The following is a 23481-nucleotide window of genomic DNA, read 5'->3' on the forward strand; positions in this document are numbered from 1 at the left end:
CTCAAACTCATGGAACCGTGAGATCATGACCTGAGCGGAAACCAAGAGTCAAACGCTTAACCAACTGAGCCGTGCAGGCACCCCTTTATGTATGTATTTCTAAGTTTTCCTCCATAGACAGACATATTTTCTACATTTCTAAGGTAAAAAAGCAGGATCATACTGTCTGAAAAGTCATTTTTATTTTATTTTTTTTAATTCCGAAGTATTTTTTCCAACTCCTGAAGTTTTTGTCTGGTTAGTTGGTTTCCTTGTTATTCTTACTGTCATTTTACTTTTTTCTAATTCACTGATTAGTCCCTCCTGGAGAGAGAGAAGTTTGTGGGGGCTTTTGTTTTTGTTTTTTCCCCTTGGGTAGCAGTCTGGCCTGGGACTCAGTAATGGCCTGGGACTCATAAATACTTGATTTCTAATCCCTGGTATCCTATTAATCATGTAACCTGTCACATTCTGACCATTTTACTGGAAAAGGAAAAGTTATTTCTGGTCAACTTGAACTATGTTCAATCTCAAATCCCCGGTCCCCTAGGAAAAGGAGTCATGCAGAGATATTAGCATTCTGGCACCCCCTAGCGGCCATCTGGGTATTCTGTAAAACCTGATCTTTTCCCTTCCTGCAGGGTAACTTGCAGACAGACAGATGCTGTTGTGAGTGGAACATAAATTTAAGCTGAACCATCCCTTAGACACCACCATTCACCTCGTTCTTCCTTCCTGATTTTCCTTGGTGGGTCACATTCCCTCCTTTTAGTTTATAGAATATCCGCTCCATTTTCAGACCTTTTAGGAAATAGGGAGGAAAATCAGTTCGTACAGAAGACATTTCTAAAGTGTTGAATCCCATTAGTTGTGCATTCCTTGGGGCAGCTCCCCACTGTGGCTTCTTTGTATTTGCCCCACACACGGTTGGTGGAATGAATGACTGATTAATAGGTGATACATTTTAGCATTTGAAATGCTTTTTTGAATATTTATTTATTCTGAGAGAGAGAGAGAGAGTCAGGGAGGGGCAGAGAGAGAGGGAGAGAGAGAATCCCAAGTGGGCTCTGTGCTGATAGCAGGCTTGATCCTAAGAACTGTGAGATCATGACCTGAGCTGAAATCAAGAGTCAGATGCTTAACCAACTGAGCCACCCATGTACCCCTTAAATAATTTTTTAAACCTCTGAGTGATTGAGGTCACCAGATTGAAGTCTGAAGGATGAAATGTTCTGTTAGCCTGATCAATTAGATCATTTAGTACTTGTTGAATGAATAAAGAAGTATATATTATATAATTGGGAGTTTTCCATAAATATATACCTCTTTAAATACTGTTTTATTCCTTCGATATTATATTGTGATCAATTTGCCATTGTTGAAAATTCCTCAAAAATGTGATTTGTAATGGTCACAAACATTTCATCATAGAACTAGATCGTATTCTCTTTTGCTATGTAGATTGTTCAAAATCTTTGCTATTATAAAAGAGGCTGAAATGAACATCTTCAGACAACTAACCCTCATTAAGATTTGCAAGTCTTTGGGGCGCCTGGGTGGCTCAGTCGGTCGGGCGTCCGACTTCAGCTCAGGTCATGATCTCAAGGTTTGTGAGTTTGAGCCCTGTGTTGGGCTCTGTGCAGACAGCTCAGAGCCTGGAACCTGCTTTGGATTCTGTGTCTTCCTCTCTTTCTGCCCCTCCCCTGGTTGCGTTCTGTCTCTCTCAAAAATAAATAAACATTTAAAAAAATATTTGCAAGTCTTCAGTTACTGCAAATTATTTGAAGCCACTCAATTATTCTGGTCTTGCTAGAATGGTATTAGACTTGTAGCCCCAAACCCTCAATATTGAGTAATTGCTTGATATGAGAAGGGAAGTCACTTTTTTCCTTACTTTCTTTTTTTAAAGTCATGCCATATATCATGACTTTCAATCCTGCTTAAGTTCAATACAGAGTTTAGGCACAAGGGGGAGATCCTTTAGCATAATAAAGTGGCTGGATTTTCCTTCTACTATTTAGCAGAGATTTTAGCAAGAACTGGCACAGTATAATTTTCATTGTTGACTGCACACATTCTTGTGGTTTCAACTTCATTCCTTTCTTGGCCAAAATTTTATGTATACATATAATCTTTGCCACAAAATATTATAGTGGTTTATCATAGAAATATAGCAAAGTAGATGAATTTGAAAATAAAATGAATACTCGGGGAAAGTAGAAAAAAAGAAATAGAATTCTGTTAACAATATAGAAAAGTCACACTAGAAAAAAACTTTGTAAGAAAGTAAAAATAATTGCTTTCTGTTCATTTAACCTTTGCTCGAAGGGAAAAAGCACTACCACATTTGTTTCCTTGTTTTGTAAATTTTAATACAGCAAATTAATTTTTACTGTGATTGAGAAAATTTAAGGGAACTAAATATTCCAAATGTACCTTACGTTTAAGAAGATAGGAATGTGGGGCGCCTGGGTGGCTCAGTCGATTGAGCATCCGACTTCAGGTCATGATCTCACAGCTTGTGAGTTCAAGCTCCGCGTCAGGCTCTGTGCTGACAGCTTGGAGCCTGGAGCCTGCTTCAGACTCTGTGCCTCCCTCTCTCTCTGCCCCAACCCACTTGCATCCTGTCTCTGTCTCTCTCAAAAAGAAATAAACATTAGAAAAAATTAATAAAGAAAAAAGAAGATAGGAATGGGGCATGGTATGCTTTCAGTGTAGAAATTTTTTGAGTGGTGTCCAAGGGGTTCATCAGAAATATCCAGGCGGGGGGCGCCTGGGTGGCTCAGTCAGTAAATGTCTGACTCCTGATTTTGGCTCAGGTCATGACCTCACGGTCTGGGAGTTCGAGCCCCTCATCCGGCTCTACATTGACAGTATGGAGCCTGCTTGGGATTCTCTCTCCCTTGCTCTCTGCCCTGCCCTCACTTGCTTTCTCTCTCTCCTCTCTCTCTCTCTCAAAATAAATAAATAAAGTTAAAAAAAAAAAAAAAGAAAAGCAATATCCAGGCGGTCTGCAAACGTGGTTGGGAAAAAATGTCATCTTTATTTTCATTAATCCCGAATTGCAATTTAGTATTTCCTTCAGTTTTTTATGTCAGGTTTAAATTTTTTCATGGTTTAATGATCTTTAATGATTTTTAATTGCAGCAATATTGGCAAAAAAAAAAAAAGTTTTAGAATGTCTATAATTCAATCTCAAATTTTCAACTCATTTCCTTTCATATTATTCTATATTTAAACAGTTGCAATTATAATGAGCACATTTTTAGGTTTTTACCTGGCTTCCTCAGGTATTTCCTTCCATTTTGTATATAAGACCTGAACTTTAGCAATATTAAGGGTACCTGTACCTTTGTCACCTGTGGAAATCATACATCTTTCCTATTGCATTACAGTTATCTTAAATTATTGTTTCATTATTATGTCAAAAATCAAGACACTTTATCTGGGAAGTTGATGGCACAAAAACAGTTAAGAACACCTGCTCTGATTTTTCTCCTTTCCTTTTCATAAAGCTGGCGGAAGACATAACAGGATTTTTTTTTTTTAATTAATTATTTATTTATTTATTTTTGAGACAGAGACAAAAGAGCAGGGGAGGGTCAGAGAGAGAGGGAGACACAGAATCCGAAGTAGGCTCCAGGCTCTGAGCTGTCAGCACAGAGCCCGACGTGGGGCTTGAACTCACGAACTGTGAGATCATGACCTGAGCTGAAGTCGGACGCTCAACCGACTGAGCCACCCAGGCGCCCCATAACAGGATTGATTTATTAAATTTTTAAAAAATGTTTATTTGAGAGAGAGAGAGAGAGAGAGAGAGAGTGCAGAGTGTGAGCACGGGAGGGACAGAGAAAGAGAGAGAGAGAGAGAGAGAGAGAGAGAGAGAGAGAGAGAGAGAATCTGAAGCAGGCTCCAGGCTCTTAGCCTGATGCCAGGCTCGAACTCACGACCTGCAAGATCAGGACCTGAGCCGAAGTCGGACACTTAACCGACTGAGCCACCCAGGAGCCCTGACAGGATTTATTTTTATAGGGTTTGGTTGGTTGGTTTTGGTTTTGTTTTGTTTTGAGCCGAAGAGGAAACACATTATACAGCATTTTTTCTTCCCATCTCAAACTTCACTTAATGCTAATCCTCTACTATCCAGCTTGGTACCTACCATGGGTCCTTAAAAAAAATAAAAGAAATGAAAGATGTGACATGTGCACATGGGTTGAGTTGTCCTTAACTTTACTATTAGGAGATTTTTTTAAGAGATGAAAAAGTACTTGGAATGTTTTTTCCTATTTAGAACTCTTAAGAGTATTTTATTTTCTTTATGTGTTTTAAAGTTTTTATTTATTAATTACAGAGAGAGAGACAGCTGATGGGGAACAGAGAGAGGGAGAGAGAGAGAGAGAGAGAGAGAGAGATTCCCAAGCAGGCTCCACACTGTCTGCACAAAGCCCAATGCAGGGCTTGAACTCATAAACTGTAAGATCATAACCTGGGCTGAAATTGAGGGTCAGATGCTTAACCGACTGAGCCACCCAGAACTCTTAAAAATATTTTAAAGATCCTGACAATCAGAAGTCAGAAAGCCATTTAAAGTATAAAGCAAGAAGTAAAATTCAACACAATTTCTTTTACATGTGTTTTCAATTTTATAATTATTGACAGTCAGTGAATATGAAGTATATATAGATGTGCTATAATCAGAATACATATCATTTGTGGAGTACTATGTTCCAGGCTCAGTATTAAGTGCTTTACTCATAATGTGGAAGGACATCCTCCTAAAAATCCTGGAGGCAAATATTTGTATTCCATTATACATACGGGAGCACTGAGTCTCAGTGATTTCAAGTAACTGGGCACAAGGCCAGTTAACTAGTTAATGATAGAGCCAAAGTTAAACTCCAATCTGCTAAACTCCAAAACTCAAGTTATGGCTTTAAAAAAAATTTTTTTTTGTTTATGTATTTATTTTGAGAGAGACAGAGACAGTGCTAGTGGGGGAGGGTTAGAGAGAGAGGGAGACAGAGAATCGCAAGCAGGCTCCATGCTGCCAGTGCAGAGCCAGATGCGGGGCTCGAACCCAAGAAACCGTGAGATCACGACCTGAGCCAAAACCAAGAGTCAGACGCTTAACTGACTGAGACACCCAGTCGCCCCAAGTTATGGCTTTTATTGAATTTATTATTCCTTTAGCATAATTAATTAGCACGTAATTAATTTTTTAAAAAAATGAGTAAATATACTATCATTGGAAATTTGAGTCATGCGATTATGCCCATCATAAGTCATACTACAAATGATTAGTATGTTGAAGGCTTAGTAGAAGTAGAAAAAAACCTGAGCTTTAAATATCAGTGATAACGTTTTAGAATAATGATCAGGAATGGGCGGGGCAGAAATAGGGATTGTTTTTCTGTATCATTACATTTTGTACCATTGGACACATACGAACTCGTGGAATTTTACAACAGGCTGCACATCACACTGGGAGAGTGAGCCGTCTCTAAGAATTTGGTGCAAAGGGCTGAGCATCAGCAGATCCAGCAATGAAATGGAAGCCTCTCATCTTTCAGGCCACCAACCAGCTGAAAACAAGTGGGGAGTTATTTTGAAGGGAAATTATTTTTGTGAACAGATGGAAGTGATTTCACAAGAATGCACTGGCTCATTCTTCCAACCAGAGGGATGATATAAAAATGGTTTTGCTATCTTGGTGGAATCCCAAATCCGTTCAAATCAATGATCTCAATTCTTGCCTTGTCTTCCATAGCAAATGAAATGAGGCTCACTTTTATATTAATCTGTAAAAATAGGCCTTAATTCTATACTTCTGTTTCCTTTCCCATCAGTTCCTAAACAGAAAGGGATTTGAATTTCTGAAACCCCAATAATGGTCATCTTAGAGAAGATCCATCACTACCTTCCATTACTGAGGTGGGTTCTTGTTCAAAGCCTTGGTAACTGGGGCAAGGAAACTGAATGCCTGTCCCAACTCGGTCACTAATTAACCATGTGGTTTCCAGTTAGGTGTTCGATTATTCTGCTACTTAATGTTACAGATAGATTGATAGAGATATAATTGGATATGTTGGTAAGAACCGAAGGATATGATTTATTTTTGGTTACAACAATTGAAAATATTCCATAATTGTAGACTGTAGATACTACAGACAGAAATTCTTCATGGAATGGAGAAATATTTTATTATATTGAGGAGCCTGGCTTCCCAACAGGACTCCAAGGGTAATATCTGGAGGGTGTTATGTTAAGTGAAATAAGTCACACTGAGAATGGTAAATACCATACAGATCACTCATATGTAGAATCTAAAAAACAAAACAAATGAACAAACAAAGAGCAGAATCAGACCTATGAACACAGAGAACAAACTGATGGTTGCCAGAGGGAAGAGTGGTGGGGGGATGGGGAAAAGGGGTGAAGGGGAGTGGGAGGTACAGGCTTCCAGTTATGGAATGAATAAGTCATGGGAATAAAAGGCACAGTATAGAAAAAAAAAGAGGCTTATGGAAAGAGATAACCCTCTTCTTCCTCTGGAGGTTTTTATGTCCTAATGTGATACTGTATTTGCTCCATTTTACACATGCATTAAGACTCTGAGAGAATAAGAAACTCCAACGGCAGCAACAGAACCTGTACATGAACAAGGTCAAAAGGGCCCAAACCCATATTTTTTGCCACCACTTACATTGTCTCCCATAATAATATTCTATCACGCATTTTGCAAAGCACTTTGTACTTTACAGAAGAATTCACATACTATGTGGTGTCGTCACAAGAGCACTCTGAGAGGTTATTATTACCTTAACTTGATCTGTGGGGCAACAGAGGCTCAACAAGGTCCTCAGAGCTGGTCAGTGGTTAGATTGGGGCTTGAATCCCAAATCTGCCAGTTCTCTGACCTTTCTATGGTCCCATAAATTCTTTAGGACCAATAGTAAGAGCTTAGAGATCAGAAACCCAGATCTAAAAAGTTAGGTCTTGTCCTTGTGACTACTGGTCCTTCTCAACTGGTGACTCAACTAGTCCTTCTAGGAGTTCTTAGGGGTTCTGTGGAGATACTTTGGGGGTTTGGGGTGGTGTGTAAGATGGAAATCATGGGGTGTCAACTGGGTGACCAGGGGAATCTCCAAATTAGTCTCTTCTGCATACTGGGCTCCTGAGAAAGACTGCATCTGACAAGGATTCATTGGCTTTAAAAGGAGAAAGGCTTGGAAACCACCGCTGTAGGTGATAGGGAGCCGCTGAAAGTTTCTGAGGAGGGAAGTGGTAAAAGTCATGTTCTAGAAAGATCAATCTGGCAGTTTTGTTGCAAAAGACCTTCATCGTGGAGAGTCCACTACAGACAGACTTAGCAAGGAGGGGATAGAAACAGGAGAGGTTATAGGAGAGGTTATAGCAGGGGGCCGGAAAATCATAGCAAGAGATGGGGGAGAGCAAAAACTCAACTTTTCTGGATCTTAGGACACACAGGACTAAAAACTATTTTTCTTACATATCTATATTTTATTTATTTTTTAATTTTTTAATGTTTATTTTAATATTTTTAATGTTTATTTATTTTTGAAAGAGAGATAGAATGCCAGCAGGGGAGTGGCAGAAAGAGAGAGGGAAACAGAATCCGAAGCAGGCTCCAAGCTCTGAGCCATCGGCACAGAGCCCGATGTAGGGCTTGAACTCACAAACCGCGAGATCATGACCTGAGACGAAGTCGGATGCTTAACTGACTGAGCCAGCCACTCAGGCGCCCCCATTTTATTTATTTTTGAGAAAGAGAGAGAGAGAGATGGACAGACTGACAGAAAGTGAGCGTGAGTGGGGGAGGAGCAGAGAGAAAGGAAGACACAGAATCCGAAGCAGGCTCCGAGCTGTCAGCACAGAGCCCGATGTGGGGCTAGGACTCACGAACCATGAGATCATGACCTAAACTGAAGTCAGGCACTTTGAGCCACCCAGGCGCTTCTATATTTTATTTTATTTTTTTCCTGTTTTCTTTTGGAGTTCAATTCTATGAATTTCATCAAATGTATAGATTATTGACCAACGTTATAGTCAGGATACAGATCGGTTCTGTTACCCTCTAAAATTCCCCCTACTGCTATTCTTTTATAGAGTCGCCTCTATCCCCACCCATAACTTCTGGCACCACAGATCTTGTTCTTTGCCCTTAAAGTTTTGTCCTTTTGAGAATGTCATATAAATGGAATCATACAATACAGACATTTCGAGATTGGTGTCTTTCCCTTCATGTAATGCCTTTGAGAATCATCTGTGTTGCCGTATCAACATCCAGGAGACTCAGAGGGGAAAGAAGGCTGCATAAGGGCAACAGGGCTTGCTAAGGTTGGAGTCTGAATGTTTTTGAGCTGAAAAGAGTAATATTCAGGTGCTATATACTCTGGGGTATTTACTTATTCATTTATAGAATTATTTACTGAGCAACAAATACATGATATGTACTGTTTCAGGTGTTGGGATGTAGTAATGAGCAAAATAAAAATTCCATCCTCAAGTGGCTTATATCTAGTGAGGGCAAACAAACAAGTTTATTTACGATTTAATGTGAGGAAGCGATATACTCTGGGTAGCGGGGTAGAAGGAGAAGAGACTATTTAAGACAGGATTGAATGGTCAGGGGAAGTCCCGGGACCAGGTCAGCTCTGACCATAGAGGTCTCAAGAGAATGTGTGCAGGATGGATTGGGAGACTGGGAGAAACTGAGGCAAAGGAGTCATGCAATCTGGGCCTGAACTAGGCGGATGGCAGTGAAAAATGGAAGGAGGATGAATGTTAAAAAATAGTTTGGGGCGCCTGGGTGGCGCAGTCGGTTAAGCATCCGACTTCAGCCAGGTCACGATCTCGCAGTCCGTGAGTTCGAGCCCCGCGTCAGGCTCTGGGCTGATGGCTCAGAGCCTGGAGCCTGTTTCCGATTCTGTGTCTTCCTCTCTCTCTGCCCCTCCCCCGTTCATGCTCTGTCTCTCTCTGTCCCCCAAAAAATAAATAAACGTTGAAAAAAAATTTTTTTAAATAGTTTAAAGGAAAATGGAATGTATTAGGTAAGACATTACGTAGGTTGAAAATTGAAATAATTTCCAGACGTGCAGATAAACTGGTACAAGGCAAAGCAATTGTTACAAGTTATAAGAGAAACTAAGGATGTTTAGTGTGACCGTACCTAGTAGTTTGTGATTGAATTAATGTAAAGTGTGGCTTTGAAACTATGCTCCTAAGTGCCCCTGGGGTTTTGTTGTTTCCAGGGGCACCAGGAGCAGTTTGGGGCTGGAGCAACATACTCAATTGTACTTCAACCAGAGCAGTGCCAGGATGATCTGTTTTGTATATTTTCTTCCCTGTGAATTTCACTGAAGTGTTACACAGAAAAAAAGAAGGGGGGGGGGTTACTTTGTGGGAAACCATCCATTCAAAACCTTCTTATTCGATGAATGAAGAGCCTCCACCTGAGACAGAAGCTATTCTGGCCCTCGCTACAGGGGGCATGGCTGCCAAGGCAGATGGGGTGAGAACCGAACAGCTATTTCTATTACAGATTGGTTAAAAAAAAATTTTCCCTCAAATAATTTTATCTCTCCATGTTTTTTTCTAACTATATCTATACTTACAGGTTTAATTTTACTCACCATGCAGATGTTTTATCTTTTACTTAAAAAAAAATAAATATGAGAGGCGCCTGGGTGGCTCAGTCGGTTATGCGTCTGGGTTTTGACTTAGGTCATGACCTCATGGTTTCGTGAGTTCAAGCCCCATGTCGGGCTCTGTGCTGATGGTGTAAAGCTTGCTTGGGATTATCTCTCTTCTTCCTCTCTCTCTGCCTCTCCCCCGCTCATGCTGTCTCTGTATCTAAATAAGTAAACTTAGGGGCGCCTGGGTGGCTCGGTCGGTTAAGTGTCTGACTTCGGCTCAGGTCATGATCTCGCGGTCCGTGAGTTCGAGCCCCGCATCGGGCTCTGTGCTGACTGCTCAGAGCCTGGAGCCTGTTTCAGATTCTGTGTCTCCCTCTCTCTCTGCCCCTCCCCTGTTCATGCTGTGTCTCTCTCTATCTCAAAAATAAATAAACGTTAAAAAATAATAATAATAAATTAAAAAAAATAAGTAAACTTAAAAAATACATAAAAAATAAATATGAATTCATAATACAACTCCTTTCATAAATTTCTAACATTCTCCGACATAGTTCAACAGGATGACACATCTCTTTGTTTTAGTTTTCTGTGTTTTAAAAAGGACACATTGTATAGTTAAGGTGATGCTAGTTGTTGAAGCTCAGTGGTTTAACAGAATAGAATGTACTCTTAGGAAATCCAGTTGCCCAGGATGCGTGTATGTGGGAAGTAAGGGCGTTATCTGCTCTATGCAGATATTCAGGGGTCCAGGCTGTTGGAGGCTGTACCACCTTCAATATGTGGAGGTCATCCTGGAATCAGGGTCTAGCCAGAAGACAGGAGAAGAGAGGGCACATGGGATCACTCACGAGCTTTTTAGAGCAGACACGGAAGCCACACGCTTCTCCAGCCACAAACCAAAGGCCGTGCCTACCCAGGCTCGGTGAATAGCTTACCAGTCTCCGACACATGTATGATTGCAATGTCAAAACTGGAAAACACAAGCTTGGGCCTTGGATTTGGTTTTGCTTTGGGGCAAGTCAGGCTACATTGATGTCGGAGTTTCTGTGACTACGTGTGAACACTGCAGTGTCTAACAACGGATTCAGGGAGTTTTGTTCACATAGGTGCTTATACAGTGGCGCAGCCTGAAGCATGATGTGCTGAATTAGAAAAGTCTTACTTTTTCTCATTTTATCTTGTGGAGTTGGATGCAGCTCCCCAGTGAAGTCTTTCTCTGGCTATCACCAGGTCCTTCTACAACTCCAGCTATGACTTGCCACGTTTTCAATATCGCTCAGTGACTGGTTTTGTCTGTGGTTGTGTGTTTTTTTTTTTTTTTTTTTTGGTTTTCCTCTTTTCCATATCTTACGGTTCCTCATTAATCTGAAAGTCCTTGAGGTTAGACGTAAATACCTTTTCCTCTCTTTTTAACTCACTGTACCTCCTGGTCACTGCTCTGTATGGCATCGGTAATAAGTAATTGTGGCTGATTGATCCAATGAAATAAAGGCAGTTTATTCTCATAAATCAGTGTTTTGTATCAACGATGAAGCTTTGAGGAACAACCTCAAGAGACATCTGTCCTTGGGAAGGCTGAGGCATTCATTAAAAAAAAAAAAAAAAAGAAATGGTTAGCTGAGTGCTCAACTTTCTGTATCTTTCTTCCTTCTCTTTCTCTTTTATTAGAGGAAGCTTTATAGACCAAGGACATTTATGACTAGTAATGCAAGCTTATAAAGAGGTTATTTTCAACTGAGGCTAAGTCTCTGAACTCAGCAGAAGATAAAAATCTCTTTTCAAAAATTAGGCTAATTTATTTTTATGATATTGTTGAGACGAGTAGATGAGGATCGCTTTATACATTATAGTTTTAATATATATCATATGAACATAGTTGGCTAAATCTCAATTGCTAATAAAATGTAGCCTGGTCTGAATCAGAAAAATCATCAAAATGGTTTTGGTTATTTTTGTGAAAACCTCAGCAAAAGCCAGAACCAATCCTGACAAGCCAGAGCAGAGCATATGAGAAACTTTTCACCCTCAACTTTTACAAATGTCTTATTAACAAGAATTATTTGTTGATTTTTGAAAGAAAGTTGGCATTATTTTAAAAGAAATTTCAAGCGTGTCTAAAATAGGGTCAGGAAAATCCCACACTCCCCACCCAAAGCCATAAGAGTTTCCAAAATAACAAAGACATTTTAAAGATCTAGAAGAAGCTGGGGTTTTGCTTAATTTAGAAACCACACTTGCTTTTAAAAGTTGATTTAATGGAATGTTTGGCAAATTATCATATTTTTTGGTGGAATTTTTAACATTCGTCCTTCAAGACCCATTGGTCCAACTTGTGGGAGCAAAGGGATCCTGAAGAACTGCGTTCATTTTTTTTCATTGCTGTTTTAGAGTATACTGTGACATGAGGGTCCTGTTTCTGGAACATTCCTGACATGTCCTGTGAATGGATGGGGAGACTGTAGCCACAGGTTTGCAGGCTTGGGGCATGGAATCTGGATCTTCTAAAACTCAAAGTCTCATTTATTAATTTCGGTGAGAAATTAAGTATCAAGTGGACAAGACAGTATTAACATTTGAGGTCCACTGCCTTTCCCCTGAGTTCCCATTGTACAATAACCTCTATTGTGATTACCACATTCCTTCTTTATATATGTTAATGTATTCAGTTAGAGTTCTGTCTTGGCTGGGGAAATAGTGTCCTTATAAAGTGTCTTGCATATCTCCGTTTTGTTTAATCCGGTGAAGCCAACTGATTTCTAAGTTCTTGGGGATAAGGCATGTCTCTTGCTTCCAGCTGCTCCCTACAAACTGTCTGAATCCGTTATTTTCTCAAAGGAAAGAAAATGTTTTAAGAATTTGTTTGTATATATGGGGTAGTTAAAAAAATGATTTTTTAAATATAATTTATTGTCAAATTGGTTTCCATACAACACCCAGTGCTCATTTTTAAGACTGTGATCTTCCAAAGTTCTAAGCAATTTAGAATGAGAGTAAGCCAAGATTTCATCTCAGGCAGCCTGGCTCCAGTGGCCGTTCACTTGACGTCTGTTTGAGGGCCTCAAAGTCCAGAGATAAACCCAAGGACTTTTACTATTTTTATAAAAGGAAAAGATCTCTCACACAAGTGTATATTTTGCTGGTGCTTCCCGCCCCCCCCCCCCTCCAGCAAAGTTTATACTTTGCTGGTTCTTTCTAGTTCTCGGAGAACTAGATTTCATTTATAATCTGATTTCACTTAAGGGTGAACCCACTGATTGCCAACTTTGTTAAAGCAGGGGAAATGCTTGACCCTACAACATTTTCACTTGGTAGTCTATGATTTCCAGCTCCCAAGGAGGGGCTGGCTTTTTGTCTGACCCAACTACGTAGATCAGTTCTAATTCTTCAGTGATACCTCTGCTAAAGCGATAATACAGCAGTGATATCCTTTCCATACTGTTAACCTCTCTTTTAAAGATTATCTTGCTGTGTAACAGCCAAAATATTTTTGTAACCATTATCACTCCATTTTTCTTTGGAGAATTTCATAATTTCTTAATCTGATGCTTTTGACTAACACTGGTTGTTTGCATGTTTCCTTCAGTTGTTTAGGAAAATATTTAAATCAGATAATACTCGTTTAAAACAAGCTTTAGACAACTAACATGTTATAGGAGTGGTTTCCGTGACAGGTTTCTAAATACAAGTCGAAAGCCCCCAAATTTATTGTCATATTACGAATTTTGCCATGAGAAACACGTATACCTTGTGAGACAAACCAGCAAACAAAGAAAAGGAGAGACCAGAGCAATAAACATGTGACATCACAAGGGAATAAGACCTCAAGTGCTGGAGAGAGGGTTTTTTTTGTGTGTCGTGTTTTATTTATTTTTGAGACAGAGAGACAGCGTGGCAGGAGGAGGGGCAGAGAGAGGGAGACACAGAATCTGAAGCAGGCTCCAGGCTCTGAGCTGTCAGCCCAGAGCCCGACGCGGGACTCGAACCCACAGGCCCTGAGATCGTAACCTGAGCAAAGTTGGAGGCTTAATTGTCCGAGCCACCCGGGCGCCTGATAGATAGTTCTGCATTTTCCCAGAGCTCCTTAGGAGGCATTTTTATCTCGTCTCAGAGTTCGTGTTTATTTAACATATACCTTAGCGTGCCAGGTTTATAAACACATTTCAGGATAAAATTTAACATTATAGCAGAATGAGCTGGAGATTCTGGTTTATGCTGGATGTGCCCAGGACTGCCTGTTCCCAAACTGCAAAATATTTGCCTTCCCCTATCAGAACCGCAGACTAAATGTGTCCCAAGCCGAACTCTCCTCCTCTCTCCTCTGCTTTATCTCCTTGCAGCCTCTCAGGCCTCACTCCACTTCCAGTCCGGCTGGGTGCTCAGACTCCAGATCGTCCCTCTCCTCCTCACCTCCACCCCCATTCCTACCAGAGCCAAATCTCAGGGGGTCCCCAACAGCCCATCCTGAAGACCTCCTCGCCCTGCCTCCACCTCCTCCAATGCATCCCGCCTACTGTTGTACCGTTGTCTTCCTCTGGGTGCAACTTCCTAACAGTGCTCTTCCAAAACTTGAGCAGCAGAAGAGTTCCTAGACACCATGGCCCAAATTCAGCCTGGCATTGAATCTGGAAGAAGCATTTCCAGGAGGTGTACTAGGTCACACAGCTGGTAGCTTTCTGCCTCTGTTGTTGTTATAAAGGAAAGCAGAAGTCTGTACCGAGGTATGATGGATCATAATATACTATCCACACGTGCAGTTTCGTGAGAAATCTAGGCTGGAACTTGCTTTGTTCATTCTTATCTCCCTCCCTTTCTTAATTAAACTGTCATCATGCCCGGAGTCCCCCCACCGCCAGCTTGCATGTTTTACAGCATTGTGCCAGCTGGTCCCAAATTGTGGTCCTTTCCACAGTCCAGCTCAGGCCTCCCTCTAGACTCAGTCCTCCCTCTCAACCCTCAAAGGACACATCATCAGATGTTGCCTTGAAGAGTCACTGGACTCATGTCTTGACATGCCAGAAAGTTCAAAGGCATCCGGACAGGGGCCAGCCCAGCACTTTTCCTGCTCCCACTTACACGGAAGTGCATTGCTGTTACTCAGAGAAAAAAAATTTTTAACACTGATTAAAATGTTTTCATTGTGTGTATTTGTTTTTTTCCCAGCTTTAGTGTAATTGACAAATACAATTGTAGGATACACAAAGTGTGTATAGTGGTGATGTATATATGCATCGTGAAAGGATTCCTCCCAACTAGTCAGTTAATGCATCCATCACCAATACTGACTTTTTTTTTAAAGACTTTTATTTTAAGTAATCTTTACACCCAATGTAGGGCTTGGACCTGCAACCCCAAGGTCGAGACTCACACACTCTACCAACTGAGCCAGCCAGGCACCCTAACCGATGCTGACTTTTAAAAAGACTGTGGGAATTCAGTCTTCTCATATCTTATGTTGTCATGAAGAAGAGTTACACGGTTGACCACCGTGACCAGAATTAGACTTCATAAAATTGAATTCTGAAACAACTGGATGCTGGAATTAATAGAGAAGGGACTTCCTCGGCTTGGTTCTCTGCCAGGTGACTTGGGGTTTCATCAACTATGTGTTTCCTCGGGCAGTGTATTTTTATTGAAAATTTAAGAACTGTGTAGCGATTCCACTGCAAGGAGAAACTGCACCTTGAAAACACGGTTATTACAAATTATACTATTATATTTTTATTTTTATTCAGAGAGAGAGAGAGAGCAAGCAGCAGAGAGGGGCAGAAGGAGAGAGAGAATCTTAAGCAGGTGGCAGGCTCAGTGTGGAGCTGGAGGGGTGGGGGGCTCTATGCCACAAACCTGGGATCATGACCTGAGCAGAAATCAAGAGTCGGATGCTCAACTGACTGAGCCACCCAGACTCCCACAAATTATACTATTTTTTTTTTTTAAATTTTTTCAACGTTTATTTATTTTTGGGACAGAGAGAGACAGAGCATGAACGGGGGAGGGGCAGAGAGAGAGGGAGACACAGAACCGGAAACAGGCTCCAGGCTCCGAGCCATCAGCCCAGAGCCTGACGCGGGGCTCGAACTCACGGACCGCAAGATCGTGACCTGGCTGAAGTCGGACGCTCAACCGACTGCGCCACCCAGGCGCCCCCCACAAATTATACTATTAATACATTTCTGAAAGCCTCAGTTTCCCTTAAGGATTTTTTTTTTTTAATGGTGCTCAAGTGAAAGCCTTTTAAGTGATTATGGATTGGATAGGTGGCAAGGTTAACTGTAAAATCAAAAGCCATTGTCAAGGCCAAGAAATCCTCGGCCAATAATGGATGCATGCGGGATAACTGGATGGAATCCCAGAAGCACTCCTATCTCTCTGATTTTATTTCATTTTAGAACAGCACAGAGGTCCGCCGAGGGCTTTCAAGTGAGGTGAGTGGGGCTCCATTTTTAAGCTCTGCTGCAAAGACTGGAACCTTCCGCAGGATGCTCCCTTCTCTGTGCTTTAGGCCCGTGGTCTGGGGTCTGATCCTCATTCTGCCCCTGACCAGCTAGCTGTGTACGCGTGAACAAGTTATTTCATTTCCTTGTGATTGTTTCCTCATCCTAACAATGGATCATTCTAATGTCCACTTCATAATCTTGTTTTATTCGAGGAGATTTTTTTACCTCGGAAGCACTTAGAATAGCTCTTGTAAGAACACTTCGTACCCCAATGTTCATAGCAGCACTCTCAACAATAGCCAAATTATGGAAAGAGCCTAAATGTCCATCAACTGATGAATGGATAAAGAAATTGTGGTATATATACACAATGGAATACTATGTGGCAATGAGAAAGAATGAAATATGGCCCTTTGTAGCAACGTGGATGGAACTGGAGAGTGTGATGCTAAGTGAAATAAGCCATACAGAGAAAGACAGATACCATATGGTTTCACTCTTATGTGGATCCTGAGAAACTTAGCAGGAACCCATGGGGGAGGGGAAGGAAAAAAAAAAAAAAAAAGAGGTTAGAGTGGGAGAGAGCCAAAGCATAAGAGACTGTTAAAAACTGAGAACAGGGGCGCCTGGGTGGCGCAGTCGGTTGAGCGTCCGACTTCAGCCAGGTCACGATCTCGCGGTCCGTGAGTTCGAGCCCCGCGTCGGGCTCTGGGCTGATGGCTCAGAGCCTGGAGCCTGTTTCCGATGCTGTGTCTCCCTCTCTCTCTGACCCTCCCCCGTTCATGCTGTCTCTCTCTGTCCCGAAAATAAATAAACGTTGAAAAAAAAAAATTTAAAAACTGAGAACAAACTGAGGGTTGATGGGGGGTGGGAGGGAGGGGAGGGTGGGTGATGGGTATTGAGGAGGGCACCTTTTGGGATGAGCACTGGGTGTTGTATGGAAACCAATTTGTCAATAAATTTCATATATATATAAAAAAAAAAAGAACACTTCGGTGTTTCATAACTAGAAGTTATGGCTGTTACTAACACTAATATTACTATTACTTACAGTTTCCTGCGGGGTTGTTGAAAAGGTTAAATGCAAGCACACTCACCAGGACGGGCTACTTACTTTGCAGAAACCAGTACAAAATGAAAATACAGGGGCCTGTGTTCCAAAATCGTTAAGAAGTCCAAGGCTGGAACAGCCAAACATTCAACCAAGCACGGGACCCTGCTGAGCATAGGGCCTGTACACGCTCACAGGCTGCACGCCCCGGAAGCCGGCCTTGGAAGGAGCACAGCGTCTGCACACAGCAGGTGCTACATAAACGCTCTTCACCTTTGTGTCAGCATCCTCCTACACCTCCGGCGCGCCAGCGCCGTAACGTGGACCATACCACTGACCACTCGTTGTCACTTGTGCCTGCCCGGCAGAAGGACAAGACCTGGAATCACGCCCGTGGGGCAGCCCCACGGCGAAGACCCGGGACCCCCAGCCTTTTGGCGAGTGTCTGCCGCTCAACCAAGCCTAGGCCAGACGGGGCCGCCAGGGCGTCCGAGGCCGCCGCAGGACGCAGTCCGCAGGATCTGGGTCTGCCCCGCGGCCCCGCCCGCCGCCAGGGCCCGCGAGCGCCGCGGGCCCTCGTTTGCTAGTTGCCCGAGGAGACGCGCGCGCACGCGCACCCGCACCCGCACCCTGCGCTCCGCGTCGCCTGCGCTCCGAGCGCGCCATGAGCCGCGGCCGCTCCTCCGGCTCCAGGCGCCTGGACCCGGCCGGCCACGCCGCCCGCAGCGCCTCGTCGCCCGCGCCCGAGGTACGGTCCCAGCCCGCCGGCCGCGCGCGGGGGTGGCCCCAGGCGGCCTCCCCGAACGCCGCGGAGCACCCGGGGGGTGAGCGGCGGCGGGGCGCCCAGGCGCTCACATTTGCAAACTTCTTCCCAGGGCGTGGGTGCATCGTGGAGGGTCCGGCCCCGCCTTGGAAGTGGACTGCAACTGCCCGCGGCTGGCTGGGTAATTTTAGGAAGTTATGGGCGGGTCGTGAGTTTGTGAAGCGCGTCTGAGCTTTAGGTGGTACCAGTTTGCTTCTCTGTGTTTAAACGGGTGAAATTCTAAAGACCGCTCCTGTCGACCCTCCCCGACCCCCGCCCTCTTCGTTCATTTAACTTCCACTGCCTGCCTAGTGAGAAGTGATTCAGAGCAGTTTCTTCAAGCTCTGGTGTGGTAGAATTAATGACGGTCCTGAGCAACGTTGCTGGCCTTTTCGTTGCTAATCACCCTGTAAACAACCATTAAGTCGTCCTTGGATCTATGTATTCAATTACTCTCAGGAGGTACTTAAGCACCGGGGACTTTGGGGCATCAGATGTGCAGTAGTAACGCACGCACAAACGCGCACACACACGAAGTTAGGGCTGGCTCAGCCCGGGTTATCTCCTTGCACCTGGCATTAGGGTCATAGTGTGTTAGGCATAGGTGTTAGGCATAGTGTGTTAGGGGTGTTGCCAGGGACGAGGGAGGCATTGTGTTCCGCTGAATTGCTAACCTGAGAGTTGTCCTCAGCCTAACCCTACTGACCACAGAAATTCCTCTGGCGGGGGCACTCTTAGATTCAAAAATGGGGTGGATTCTCAAACATGTTATAGGAATTCTTCTAATACTCAGCACCTTTGAATGCTGCTTTACATCTGACCTATATTTCGATTTCTCTGATTCTTGGCTTCTTGTGGAAAATCAGTAACATATTGTACAAATAAAACTGATTTTTTTCCACTTGACATTTTATCCCAATATGGTATCCTCTGTGAATTAAGTATGTTAGTCCGTGCATAAGTATGTAGCCTTTTTTTTTTATTATTTATATTTGTTTGGAAAAACGATTGAAAGTACGTTATAGACGTTATGGCCCTTCATCCCTGAATATTGTGGTAGGTATCTCCTACGAGAAACACATTCTCTGACCAAAATACATTGATCATATTCAGGGTGTTTGACATTGCTACAGTAATTTTATCTAATATATGCTATCTACAAAAATTTTGCCAATTGTCCCAATAATGCCATTTACTGCAGCATACTTTTTCATTATCACGCATTGTATTTAGTTATGTGTCTTTAGTCTCTGTAAACCTTGAATAGTTCCCCAATCTTTTTGGCTTTGATGACACTGATATATTTTTTTTAAATTTTCTTTTAATGTTTATTTATTTTTGAGACAGAGAGAGACAGAGCATGAACAGGGGAAGGTCAGAGAGAGAGGGAGACACAGAATCGGAAGCAGGCTCCAGGCTCTGAGCTGTCAGCACAGAGCCCGATGCCGGGCTCGAACTCATGGACCTTGAGATCATGACCTGAGCCGAAGTCGGACGCTTAACTGACTGATGACACTGATATTTTTACAGAGTCTAGGTCACTTGTCTTGTAGAAAAAGTTTGTCTGATTGTTTTTCATTAGATTTTTGGTAGAAGAACTCTAAAGTGATGTGTTTCAGTGCATCACACCGGGAGGTACATGAGGTCACTTCGTCCCACTTTCGGTGGTCCTGATTGGTGGTGTTTGCCAGAGTTTTCCACTGTAAAAGTGAAAAAAAACAAAAGCTTTAGCAATAAATAAGTGATCATATTGCATAGTCTTCTTGGTTCATATTGAGATTTTAAGGATAAATTTATCTGCCTACACAAAGGAAAATTTTTACCAAGCCTTTTAATTGACCTGAAAGACGTAAATTTTATTGAGACTAAAAGTAGAAGCAGAAAGACCAGGATTGGTTACAGTTAATTTGTCAGTTTGCTAAATACTTCATCTGTGACAGTCGTATAACTCAGGTAGGTGAGGCAAGGATTTCCCATTATATAGATGTCGAAATGGCTTGCTCAATTAGCAACTGAGGTAGCCAGGACTTAAATATCCTGCTTTTGACAGTTTAGTAGTACTTTTCCTACTACACCATCATGCACTGAAAAACAGACTAAATACAACAGTATGCAACTGTATGAGGAAGGAGAATACTGCTGAGGCTGAAGGTATTAGTTTTGAGTTCAGGCAGTTCTGAGTATATCACTTACTACCTGTGATGCCATGAGCAAGAGAATTCCTTACGTCTCTAAACTTGAGTTTCTTCATCTGAAGCATGGTACCAGAGTATTTACCACATAGGATAGTTTTGGGATTTCACAGTTAATATATTTGATGCATCCAACAGAGTGACAGAATAAGTGCTTATTAATATGAGCCATTCTTATTCTATATAGCTTTTGGAATTGGCCTTGGCATCTGTATCACTACTGTCATCACTGATACCTCCATTAATGCCTCAGTCACCACCTCAACAATCAGTAATTGAGGATCCGTGTGAGATCCTGAGGGTAAAAAAAAATGAATTTGAGGGGTGCCTGGGTGGCTCGGTCGGTTAAGTTTCCAGCTTTCAGCTCAGGTCGTGATCTCGCGATCTGTGAGTTCGAGCCCCGCGTCGGGCTCTGTGCTGACAGCTCAGAGCCTGGAGCCTGCTTCAGCTTCTGTGTCTCCCTCTTTCTCTCTGCCCTTTCCTCACTGGTGCATTGTCTCTCTTCCCCTGTCAAACATAAATAAACAATTTAAAAATGAATTTGACAGTTTTTGCTCTCAATGAAGAATCAAGAGTTCATAATCAAGAGAAACAGACACAAAAACAGTGATTTTTGTTGGTATCACCCATGAACCGAATTTAATGCTGCATTTTTCTCACGTTGGGTTTACTTCTAATGAAATCATCATCAGAGCTTTACTAGGTTAGAAAATGCGATGAATACTAAGAGTGATATTGTGTGACTTGAAGTATAACAGCTCAAGCATGGAAGACAGAAACATGCTTTGGGGAAATTTACAAATACAGCTTTAAGCAGAACAGTGTAACTTTGCCATGCATTTGAAATAAGGCATGGGAGCTGAAAAATGTTACCAAATTATTAAAATGATGTCAGTCAGCAAAAAGCTGTAGCAATCATTTGGTAAAAAGTGATTGGATGTGGTATGAGAGGCCACAGACATATGGTGGCTTTGCTTGGCCAGTGTTTTCACGTACCTAGAAGACCTGAACCAAAGTTACGGCTCCAGTACATGCCACTGTTGGGAATTTGAGCAAGTTCCTTTCCTCTCTGTAAAACAGATTAATTAGAATAACTGTCTGATGGGGTTGTTGAAGAAAATGTAAATAGCAGCACAGGTTACCTACAGCATTAGGTCCTCAAAGCAAAGGACTTGGAACTGGTCAAGTATAATTATGAAGGAAGTAAAGTCAGTTTTCCCTTTATTTCTCCAGTATTTCCACTTTTTTTTAATATTAAAATTTTAAAAAAATGTTTATTTTTTGAAAGAGAGGGAGACAAAGCATGAGCTGGGGTGGGGCAGAGAGAAAGAGAGACACAGAATTGGAAGCAGGCTCCAGGCTCTGAGCTGTCAGCACAGAGCCTGACGTGGGGCTGGAACTCACGAACTGTGAGCTCATGACCTGAGCCAAAGTCGGATGCTTAACTGACTGAGCCACTCAGGTACCCCACCACTATTTCCACTGAAAAAAAAATTTTTTTTTTTAATGTCTATTTTTGAGAGAGAGAGAGAGAGAGAGAGAGAGTGAGCAAGGGAGGGGCAGAGAGAGAGGGAGACAGAGGATCCAAAGCAGGGTCTGCACTGTCAGCACAGAGCTTGATGCAAGGCTCAAACTCACAAATTGTGAGATTGTGACCTGAGCCAAAGTTGAATGCTTAACTGACTGAGCCACTTAGACCCCCCTATGAAAGACATATAAACAAAAGTACATGGAAAAGTTGAAAACAGTCTATAAAAAAATTTATCAGGCAAAAAATAAGCAAGAGAAAGCTGATTAGATATAATGTACAAAATACTTTTAAGGCAAAAATGTACTACTAGAGGTAAAGGGAGTCACTATAATGATACAAATTGTATCACTGTCTCACAATAATAAAAGTTTTCATTCAACAGGAAGTTGTAAGAATTGTAAAATGTATATGCAGTAACATGGCATCAAAACTTAGCATTCAAATATGTAAAACAAATATTGACAGAAGCAAAAATCTATAAGGAGATATAGACAAATCCAAACTAGAGTAGAATTTTTCCCACATACCTCTGTTACCAGCTGAAATATCAACCAGGCAGAAATTGGTAAGAGAGCTATTAAAGAGCACCAGCGTGGCTCGGTTGAGTGATGGACTCTTGATTTCGGCTCAGGCAACGATCTCAGCTCAGGTCATGATCTTGCATTTTGTGGGTTCTAGCCCTATGACGGGCTCTGCACTGACAACTTGGAGCCTGCTTGGAATTCTCTCTCTTCTTTCCTTTCTCTCAAAATAAATAAACTTAAAAAAAAAAAAAAAGGTAAATGATGACAATCTGATCATGAGAAAACATTAGACACACCCACCATCTGTATATCTAATTTTATTTTAACTACAACACTTAGTTTCTTCTGTTGTCTAATCATTCTTTGACCACCTGGCTTTAGAATGCTGCATGAGAGAGAGCATTCGAAGGACAGGTAGGAGAGCTTTCTGAACACCAAACAGAGCAAGTTTTTCTTTGCGTATTTTTAAATGTGTGTGTATTTACTCAATGTTACCAAATACAAAGTGATGTATGTTTGAAACAGTAGTGAGTGCTCCTTGGTTTGCACTTGAATTACATTGACTAATTATAAAGACTTACTTTTTCTGCGTTCAAGGACAACTTAAAAATTTTTAATTGAGAAAGGGAGTAGCACTTGCTGCCCCGGGAATTCTTTATGCTGTGTACTTTACCCAAGGTTGTTTTTCTTTGTTTTGCTTCCAATTTTTTTCCCCCCTTTTAAAAATTGGCACTTTGGTGGCTTTGATCTAAGGTAGAGGACTTCAGAGGCATTGCTGACGAGGACCATACATACCCTTTCTTACCGATACCAGCATAACTACCAATTATGGCTGCTCTATCTACGTTTGGATAGTGCTTGAATAAAATATCTTAAATTTTGCTTATAAAAACAAATATATGAATTTTATTTCTGAGTGACTGAGTAACTTCCTTTGCATTGAATTAACTCTGTGATTTCCCTCTTGAATCTTCCCTGTTCACTTTGTGCAGAAATGCGTTTTCAGCATACTCGGGTCATTATAGCCTAACCTCAGTGTCAGTGCAAAGGGGAACAACTTTCAGACTGGACTATAATTGTCACATTTCCCTAAGTCTCTTCCACTTCAGGGTAAAAGAAATGTATACTAGTGGAGAATACCAAAAAGGAAGTCTTGATGTTGACATCTTGTGAATGTTGGAAGTAAGCAAAAATGAGAAGTTGGGAGGAAATCTGAACCAGAAATAATCTGCTTAGTGAATCATGCATTGTGTTAGTCACCTATTTGGCAACTACCCATTGAGTCCCAAGCTCTCTGTTAGGCACAGAAGAT

At 41.9% G+C, this 23481-nt stretch overlaps 1 long non-coding RNA gene across 1 annotated transcript; it reads left to right on the forward strand.

Moving 5' to 3' along the window:
• The first annotated feature begins 28 nt into the window (after positions 1-28).
• On the forward strand, positions 29-14805 carry LOC115514531. The gene is made up of 3 exons (XR_003969008.1): positions 29-727; positions 5826-5910; positions 13973-14805. It is a non-coding gene; the product is annotated as an uncharacterized LOC115514531 (long non-coding RNA).
• Positions 14806-23481: the final 8676 nt, after the last annotated feature.

This window comes from Lynx canadensis, chromosome B2 (genome assembly GCF_007474595.2).
Source record: "Lynx canadensis isolate LIC74 chromosome B2, mLynCan4.pri.v2, whole genome shotgun sequence".
Lineage (NCBI taxonomy): Eukaryota > Metazoa > Chordata > Mammalia > Carnivora > Felidae > Lynx > Lynx canadensis.